This window comes from Pelophylax lessonae (genome assembly GCF_965119305.1).
Source record: "Pelophylax lessonae genome assembly, chromosome: 12".
NCBI classification, from domain to species: Eukaryota; Metazoa; Chordata; class Amphibia; order Anura; family Ranidae; genus Pelophylax; species Pelophylax lessonae.
This window is the reverse complement of record NC_138779.1, coordinates 1,549,294-1,559,920: the sequence shown is the minus strand read 5'-3', so window position 1 is coordinate 1,559,920 and position 10,627 is coordinate 1,549,294.

The window sequence follows — 10,627 nt, the reverse complement described above, 5'->3', positions numbered from 1 at the left end:
CACCTTCACCCCTCAGATCACCCCATTCCCCGCACCTTCACACCTCAGATCACGCCACTCCCCGCACCTTCACACCTCAGATCACTCCATTCCCCGCACCTTCACCCCTCAGATCTACCCGATCCCCGACACCATCACCCCTCAGATATCCCCATTCCCCACACCATCACCCCTCAGATCACCCCATTCCCCGCACCATCACCCCTCAGATCACTCCATTCCCCGCACCTTCACCCTTCAGATCACCCCATTCCCCGCATATTCACACCTCAGATCACTCCATTCCCCGCACCTTCACCCCTCAGATCACGCCACTCCCCGCACCTTCACACCTCAGATCACTCTATTCCCCGCACCTTCACCCCTCAGATCTACCCGATCCCCGACACCATCACCCCTCAGATCTCCCCATTCCCCGACACCATCACCCCTCAGATCTCCCCATTCCCCACACCATCACCCCTCAGATCACCCCACTCCCCGCACCTTCACCCCTCAGATCACGCCATTCCCCGCACCTTCACCCCTCAGATCTTCCCATTCCCCGCACCTTCACCCCTCAGATCTTCCCATTCCCTGCACCTTCACCCCTCAGCTCACCCCATTCCCTACACCTTTACCCCTCAGAATACGCCATTCCCCGCACCTTCACACCTCAGATCTCCCCATTCCCCGCACCTTCACCCCTCAGATCTTCCCATTCCCCGCACCTTCACCCCTCAGCTCACCCCATTCCCCACACCTTCACCCCTCAGATCACGCCATTCCCCGCACCTTCACACCTCAGATCACTCCATTCCCCGCACCTTCACCCCTCAGATCTTCCCATTCCCCGCACCATCACCCCTCAGCTCACCCCATTCCCCACACCTTCACCCCTCAGATCACGCCATTCCCCGCACCTTCACACCTCAGATCACCCCATTCCCCGCACCTTCACCCCTCAGATCACCCCATTCCCCGCACCTTCACCCCTCAGATCTTCCCATTCCCCGCACCTTCACCCCTCAGCTCACCCCATCACCCCTCAGATCTCCCCATTCCCCACACCATCACCCCTCAGATCACCCCATTCCCCACACCTTCTCCCCTCAGATCACGCCATTCCCTGCACCTTCACCCCTCAGATCACGCCATTCCCCGCACCTTCACACCTCAGATCACTCCATTCCCCGCACCTTCACCCCTCAGATCTTCCTAACCCCGCACCATCACCCCTCAGATCACCCCATTCCCCGCACCTTTAACCCTCAGATCACCTCATTCCCCGCACCTTCACCCCTTAGATCACCTCATTCCCCGCACCATCACCCCTCAGCTCACCCCATTCCCCGCACCTTCACCCCTCAGCTCACGCCATTCCCCGCACCTTCACCCCTCAGATCACTCCATTCCCAGCACCTTCATCCCCTCAGGTCACTCCATTCCCAGCACCTTCACCCCTCAGATCACCCCATTCCCCGCACCTTCACACCTCAGATCACTCCATTCCCCGCACCTTCACCCCTCAGATCTTCCTAACCCCGCACCATCACCCCTCAGATCACCCCATTCCCCGCACCTTTAACCCTCAGATCACCTCATTCCCCGCACCTTCACCCCTTAGATCACCTCATTCCCCGCACCATCACCCCTCAGCTCACCCCATTCCCCGCACCTTCACCCCTCAGCTCACGCCATTCCCTGCACCTTCACCCCTCAGATCACTCCATTCCCAGCACCTTCACCCCTTAGATCACCCCATTCCCCGCACCTTCACCCCTCAGATCACCCTATTCCCCGCACCATCACCCCTCAGGTCACCCCATTCCCCGCACCTTCACCCCTCAGGTCACTCCATTCCCCGCACCTTCACCCCTCAGATCACCCTGATCCCTGCACCTTCACCCCTCAGATCACCCTGATCCCTGCACCTTCACCCCTCAGATCACCCCATTCCCCGCACCTTCACCCCTCAGATCACCCCATTCCCCGCACCTTCACCCCTCAGATCCCCAGATTCCCCGCACCTTCACCCCTCAGATCTCCCCAATACTCACACCATCACCCCTCAGATCACCCCACTCCCCGCACCATCACCCCTCAGATTGGTTCTATATAGAACAGATATTATACATGACCAGTTTAAAATGAAATATTTATTTTTTCTCCTGGATTTCTGTATAATTTGGGGTACGCCGCACGGAGCTTCCTCAGACATGATGTAGAAAATTTGGAGTTTTGTGAATAATAAATTGTTTTGGGATTGAAATTGGATGAATTAACGAGTGTTGTGTTGGGATTGCTTTCACAAAAAGAGGGCACTCAGATACCACCCCCCCCCTTCTCCCCCATGTGAATGAGTGCACCCCTCATGTGAATGAGTGCACAGCACCCCCACCATGTGAATGTGTACTCGCCCCCCCCCCCCCCCCCCATGTGAATGAGTGCATGGCCCTCCTCCCCAATGTGAATGAGTACACAGCATTCCCCCACCATTTGAATGAGTACACAGCATCCCCCCCCATGTGAATGAGTACACAGCCCCCTCCCCCCCCCATGTGAATGAGTACACAGCATCCCCCACTCATTCAATGACTCCCAGCAATGGGATTTCTGTAAGGCGCTGCTCACATGTAACACGGTGAAGTGGGGATTCTGAACAGGTGCCGGTCCCTATTCCGTGCCGGTCCCTATTGCGCTGCAGCAAAGTGTATTTTTGGCCCCATGGAATTTTCTGGAAGTGCATGAAAATCGCACGTATAGCATTGGTCGGGTTTTGTGTCTTCTCCTCCAAAAGAAACAGAGGAATGAAAATGCATCACAAAAAAGGCGCTGACACCGTGCGGCTCTAGGAGAGGCCAAGCCTTGGATCACACGATGCGATTTCAGATTTAATTTCAATCCCATTGAATCAAAATTAGCAGGGAAAGAACATCGGTTGCAATGGAGCCTGATCACAGCAATGGGACTGCGAGCTGAGATTGGGAAAGGGTCATAAAGTATGAAAAACACATCCAAAATCGCATCAAGTTCACACTACAAAACTACACTGAAAATCAGTAGAGTGACCCTCGCCTCCAGGAAATGTGGAAGGATTGTCCACTTTATATTCCAACTGATCATTCTCCTTTCCTGCTGCCACCATCTAGTGGTGAGATTGGTGAACAGCAACTTCCAGTTCTCCAGATGAAATGTGCCTTTCATTTCACTAATCTTACCCGATATGAAGATCTGAAGCACTAAAATTACCCAACCACTCACCTGTACTAACACCACCGCACACCTGTACTAACACCACCACACACCTGTACTAATAATACCACACACCTGTACTAATAATATAACACCCCTGTACTAACACCACCGCACACCTGTACTAATAATACCACACACCTGTACTAATAATACAACACCCCTGTACTAACACCACCGCACACCTGTACTAATAATACCACACATCTGTACTAATAATACCACACACCTGTACTAATAACACCCCACACCTGTACTAATACCACAGCACCACACACCTGTACTAATACCGCACACCTGTACTAATACCACAGCACACCTGTACTAATACCACAGCACCACACACCTGTAATAATAATACCACACACCTGTACTAATAATATAACACCCCTGTACTAATAACACCCCACACCTGTACTAATAATACCACACACCTGTACTAATAATACCACACACCTGTACTAATAATACCACACACCTGTACTAATAATACCATACATCTGTACTAATAATACCACACACCTGTACTAATAATACCATACATCTGTACTAATAATACCACAGCAAACCTGTACTAATACCACAGCACCACACACCTGTACTAATAACAACACCACACACCTGTACTAATAACACCCCACACCTGTAATAATAACACCACACACCTGTACTAATAATACCACACACCTGTACTAATAATACCACACACCTGTACTAACACCACCGCACACCTGTACTAATACTATAACACACCTGTACTAATACTAGCACAGCCTGACAGTGCTTGGCCCGCCCCTTTCATTCATTGGATGTCAGGTGACTGGCTTGGACCCGTGTCATAGTGCAGACGGGTGATTGGAGCTGAAGGCTGACATTTAAAGACACTGGATTGTTAAAGCGGAACTCCACCCTCCTCTCCTTCACAGCCATGGAAGCCGCCATCTTAGCCTCTGTCTGATCTGCAGTTGCCATGGTGCTGCACACGTGATCAGTTATGACACCCGCCATATGATGGTTTGACAGTTCAGGTGAGAGCACAAGCAACTGTAACAGTTAGGGCTGGTTTACACGTGTTTCACAATGTGGCAACCAAAGCTCCTCCCACTAAATAGAACGGTTCCCCTCAGTCCTGGTCACACGTTGTTTGCGCTTCACTTCAAACATCCCGCATGTCACTTTCTTGGTGCTTCAAAGAATCTCTGAAGCCTCCATAGAAGTCTATGACAATGCTGAGAGGCTTTATTTAGCGTTCGCTTCACATCGGAGGTATTGCAGGTATGAGAGATCCCAGGCTGCACTGGGAAACCAACAAGTGAACCGGAAAGATGTCATCAGCAGTCACTCCCGTTTCATGTGTATATATTGTGGGAGTGTCTGGTGCAGACGTCACATTTGCCGCACAGCGTGGAGCAGCAGGAAGGTGGGCGGAGTCTAAAATGGAGAGGAGCAACCAGCAGCCGGCACACATTGTGTGCAACATAGGAACGCTATACAGTCAGGTCCATAAATATTGGGACATGGACACAATTCTAATCTATTTGGCTCTATACACCACCACAATGGATTTGAAATGAAACAAACAAGATGTGCTTTACCTGCAGACTTTCAGCTTTAATTTGAGGGGATTTACATCCAAATCAGGTGAACGGTGTAGGAATTACAACAGTTTGTATATGTGCCTCACACTTTTTAAGGGACCAAAAGTAATGGGACAGATTAACAATCATAAATCAGACTTTCACTTTTTAATACTTGGTTGCAAATCCTTTGCAGTCAATTACAGCCTGAAGTGTGGAACGCATAGACATCACCAGACGCTGGGTTTCATCCCTGGTGATGCTCTGCCAGGCCTCTACTGCAACTGTCTTCAGTTCCTGCTTGTTCTTGGGGCATTTTCCCTTCAGTTTTGTCTTCAGCAAGTGAAATGCATGCTCAACCGGATTCAGGTCAGGTGATTGACTTGGCCATTGCATAACATTCCACTTCTTTCCCTTAGAAAACTCTTTGGTTGCTTTCGCAGTATGCTTCGTGTCATTGTCCATCTGCACTGTGAAGCGCCGTCCAATGAGTTCTGAAGCATTTGGCTGAATATGAGCCGATAATATTCCCCGAAACACTTCAGAATTCATCCTGCTGCTTCTGTCAGCAGTCACATCATCAATAAATACAAGAGAACCAGTTCCATTGGCAGCCATACATGCCCACGCCATGACACTACCACCACCATGCTTCACTGATGAGGTGGTATGCTTTGGATCATGAGCAGTTCCTTTCCTTCTCCATACTCTTCTCTTCCCATCACTCTGCTACAAGTTGATCTTGGTCTCATCTGTCCATAGGATGTTCCAGAACTGTGAAGGCTTTTTTAGATGTTGTTTGGCAAACTCTAATCTGGCCTTCCTGTTTTTGAGGCTCACCAATGGTTTACATCTTGTGGTGAACCCTCTGTATTCACTCTGGTGAAGTCTTCTCTTGATTGTTGACTTTGACACACATACACCTACCTCCTGGAGAGTGTTCCTGACCTGACACACATACACCTACCTCCAGGAGAGTGTTCCTGATCTGACACACATACACCTACCTCCTGGAGAGTGTTCCTGATCTGACACACATACACCTACCTCCTGGAGAGTGTTCTTGATCTGGCACACATACACCTACCTCCTGGAGAGTGTTCCTGATCTAACACACATACACCTACCTCCTGGAGAGTGTTCCTGATCTGGCACACATACACCTACCTCCTGGAGAGTGTTCCTGATCTGACACACATACACCTACCTCCTGGAGAGTGTTCCTGATCTGACACGCATACACCTACCTCCTGGAGAGTTTTCCTGATCTGACACGCATACACCTACCTCCTGGAGAGTGTTCCTGATCTGGCACGCATACACCTACCTCCTGGAGAGTGATCTTGATCTGGCACGCATACACCTACCTCCTGGAGAGTGATCTTGATCTGACACGCATACACCTACCTCCTGGAGAGTGTTCCTGATCTGACACGCATACACCTACCTCCTGGAGAGTGTTTTTGATCTGACACGCATACACCTACCTCCTGGAGAGTGTTTTTGATCTGACACGCATACACCTACCTCCTGGAGAGTGTTCGCATACACCTACCTCCTGGAGAGTGTTCCTGATCTGACACGCATACACCTACCTCCTAGAGAGTGTTCTTGATCTGACACGCATACACCTACCTCCTGGAGAGTGTTCTTGATCTGACACGCATACACCTACCTCCTGGAGAGTGTTCTTGATCTGACACGCATACACCTACCACCTGGAGAGTGTTCTTGATCTGACACGCATACACCTACCTCCTGGAGAGTGTTTTTGATCTGACACGCATACACCTACCTCCTGGAGAGTGTTTTTGATCTGACACGCATACACCTACCTCCTGGAGAGTGTTCTTGATCTGACACGCATACACCTACCTCCTGGAGAGTGATCTTGATCTGGCACACATACACCTACCACCTGGAGAGTGTTCTTAATCTGACACACATACACCTACCTCCTGGAGAGTGTTTTTGATCTGACACGCATACACCTACCTCCTGGAGAGTGTTTTTGATCTGACACGCATACACCTACCTCCTGGAGAGTGTTTTTGATCTGACACGCATACACCTACCTCCTGGAGAGTGATCTTGATCTGGCACGCATACACCTACCACCTGGAGAGTGATCTTGATCTGGCACGCATACACCTACCTCCTGGAGAGTGTTTTTGATCTGACACGCATACACCTACCTCCTGGAGAGTGTTTTTGATCTGACACGCATACACCTACCTCCTGGAGAGTGTTTTTGATCTGACACGCATACACCTACCTCCTGGAGAGTGTTTTTGATCTGACACGCATACACCTACCTCCTGGAGAGTGTTTTTGATCTGACACGCATACACCTACCTCCTGGAGAGTGTTTTTGATCTGACACGCATACACCTACCTCCTGGAGAGTGTTTTTGATCTGACACGCATACACCTACCTCCTGGAGAGTGTTTTTGATCTGACACGCATACACCTACCTCCTGGAGAGTGTTTTTGATCTGACACGCATACACCTACCTCCTGGAGAGTGTTTTTGATCTGACACGCATACACCTACCTCCTGGAGAGTGTTTTTGATCTGACACGCATACACCTACCTCCTGGAGAGTGTTTTTGATCTGACACGCATACACCTACCTCCTGGAGAGTGTTTTTGATCTGACACGCATACACCTACCTCCTGGAGAGTGTTTTTGATCTGACACGCATACACCTACCTCCTGGAGAGTGTTTTTGATCTGACACGCATACACCTACCTCCTGGAGAGTGTTTTTGATCTGACACGCATACACCTACCTCCTGGAGAGTGTTTTTGATCTGACACGCATACACCTACCTCCTGGAGAGTGTTCTTGATCTGACACGCATACACCTACCTCCTGGAGAGTGTTCTTGATCTGACACGCATACACCTACCTCCTGGAGAGTGTTCTTGATCTGACACGCATACACCTACCTCCTGGAGAGTGTTCCTGATCTGACACGCATACACCTACCTCCTGGAGAGTGATCTTGATCTGGCACGCATACACCTACCACCTGGAGAGTGTTCTTAATCTGACACGCATACACCTACCTCCTGGAGAGTGTTCTTGATCTGACATGCATACACCTACCTCCTGGAGAGTGTTCTTGATCTGACACGCATACACCTACCTCCTGGAGAGTGATCTTGATCTGACACGCATATAACTACCTCCTGGAGAGTGATCTTGATCTGGCACACATACACCTACCACCTGGAGAGTGTTCTTGATCTGACACACATACACCTACCTCCTGGAGAGTGTTTTTGATCTGACACGCATACACCTACCTCCTGGAGAGTGTTCTTGATCTGACACGCATACACCTACCTCCTGGAGAGTGTTCCTGATCTGACACGCATACACCTACCTCCTGGAGAGTGATCTTGATCTGGCACACATACACCTACCTCCTGGAGAGTGTTCTTGATCTGGCACACATACACCTACCACCTGGAGAGTGTTCTTAATCTGACACGCATACACCTACCTCCTGGAGAGTGTTCTTGATCTGACACGCATACACCTACCTCCTGGAGAGTGTTCTTGATCTGACACGCATACACCTACCTCCTGGAGAGTGTTTTTGATCTGACACACATACACCTACCTCCTGGAGAGTGTTTTTGATCTGACACACATACACCTACCTCCTGGAGAGTGTTCTTGATCTGACACGCATACACCTACCTCCTGGAGAGTGTTCTTGATCTGACACGCATATACCTACCTCCTGGAGAGTGATCTTGATCTGGCACACATACACCTACCTCCTGGAGAGTGTTTTTGATCTGACACGCATACACCTACCTCCTGGAGAGTGTTCTTGATCTGACACGCATACACCTACCTCCTGGAGAGTGTTCTTGATCTGACACGCATATACCTACCTCCTGGAGAGTGATCTTGATCTGGCACACATACACCTACCACCTGGAGAGTGTTCTTGATCTGACACACATACACCTACCTCCTGGAGAGTGTTTTTGATCTGACACACATACACCTACCTCCTGGAGAGTGTTCTTGATCTGACACGCATACACCTACCTCCTGGAGAGTGTTCTTGATCTGACACGCATATACCTACCTCCTGGAGAGTGATCTTGATCTGACACACATACACCTACCTCCTGGAGAGTGTTCTTGATCTGACACACATACACCTACCTCCTGGAGAGTGTTCTTGATCTGACACACATACACCTACCTCCTGGAGAGTGTTCTTGATCTGACACACATACACCTACCTCCTGGAGAGTGTTCTTGATCTGACACACATACACCTACCTCCTGGAGAGTGATCTTGATCTGGCCAACTGTTGTGAAGGGTGTTTTCTTCCCCAGGGAAAGAATTCTTCGGTCATCCACCACAGTTGTTTTCCGTGGTCTTCCGGGTCTTTTGGTGTTGCTGAGCTCAACGGTGCGTTCTTTCTTTTTAAGGATGTTCCAAACAGTTGATTTGGCCACACCCAATGTTTTTGCGATCTCTCTGATGGTTTGTTTTGTTTTTTTCAGCCTAATGATGGCTTGCTTCACTGATAGTGACAGCTCTTTGGATCTCATATTGAGAGTTGACAGCAACAGATTCCAGATGCAAATAACACACTTGAAATGAACTCTGGACCTTTTATCTGCTCCTTGTAAATGGGATAAGGAGGGAATAACACACACCTGGCCATGGAACAGCTGAGCAGCCAATTGTCCCATTACTTTTGGTCCCTTAAAAAGTAGGAGGCACATATACAAACTGTTGTAATTCCTACACCTTTCACCTGATTTGGATGTAAATACCCTCAAATTAAAGCTGAAAGTCTGCAGTTAAAGAACATCTTGTTTGTTTCATTTCAAATCCATTGTGGTGGCGTATAGAGCCAAAAAGATTAGAATTGTGTCCATGTCCCAATATTTATGGACCTAACTGGGGCAGAAGGTGAATGGAATTGGAGAGTGAGGACTGAGCAGCAGAGGATCAGCAGAGCTGGGGGACCAAAGCAGGAGAAACTAGCAATGTCACACTTGGCCTGCAGCATGGTAGTAATATAGTGGGAGGTGAGCGGGCACTGGAGAGAGAGGAGGATCAGCAGAGCTGGGGGTATTTATGAACAGGAGATCAGCAGAGCTGGAGGTTCTTACTGACTGAGGGGATCAGCAGAGCTGGAGACTACTACTAAGTGGGGGGATTAGCAGAGCTGAGGTTACTACTGAGTGGGGGGATTAGCAGAGCTGAGGTTACTACTGAGGGGGGGATCAGCAGAGCTGAGGTTACTGGGGGGGGGGGGGGATCAGCAGAGCTGAGGTTACTACTGAGGGGGGGGGGGGATCAGCAGAGCTGAGGTTACTACTGGGGGGGGGGGGGGGGAATCAGCAGAGCTGAGGTTACTACTGAGGGGGGGGGGGGAATCAGCAGAGCTGAGGTTACTACTGAGGGGGGGGGGAAGAATCAGCAGAGCTGAGGTTACTACTGAGGGGGGGGGGAGAATCAGCAGAGCTGAGGTTACTACTGAGGGGGGGGGAATAAGCAGAGCTGAGGTTACTACTGAGGGGGGGGGGGGAGAATCAGCAGAGCTGAGGTTACTACTGAGGGGGGAATCAGCAGAGCTGAGGTTACTACTGAGGGGGGGGGGGGAATCAGCAGAGCTGAGGTTACTACTGAGTGGGGGGACCAGCGGAGCTGAGGTTACTACTGAGGGGGGGGGGGGATCAGCGGAGCTGAGGTTACTACCGAGTGTGGGAGGGGGGGGGAAATTAGCAGAGCTGGGGGTTACTACTGAGTGGGGGGGGGGGGATT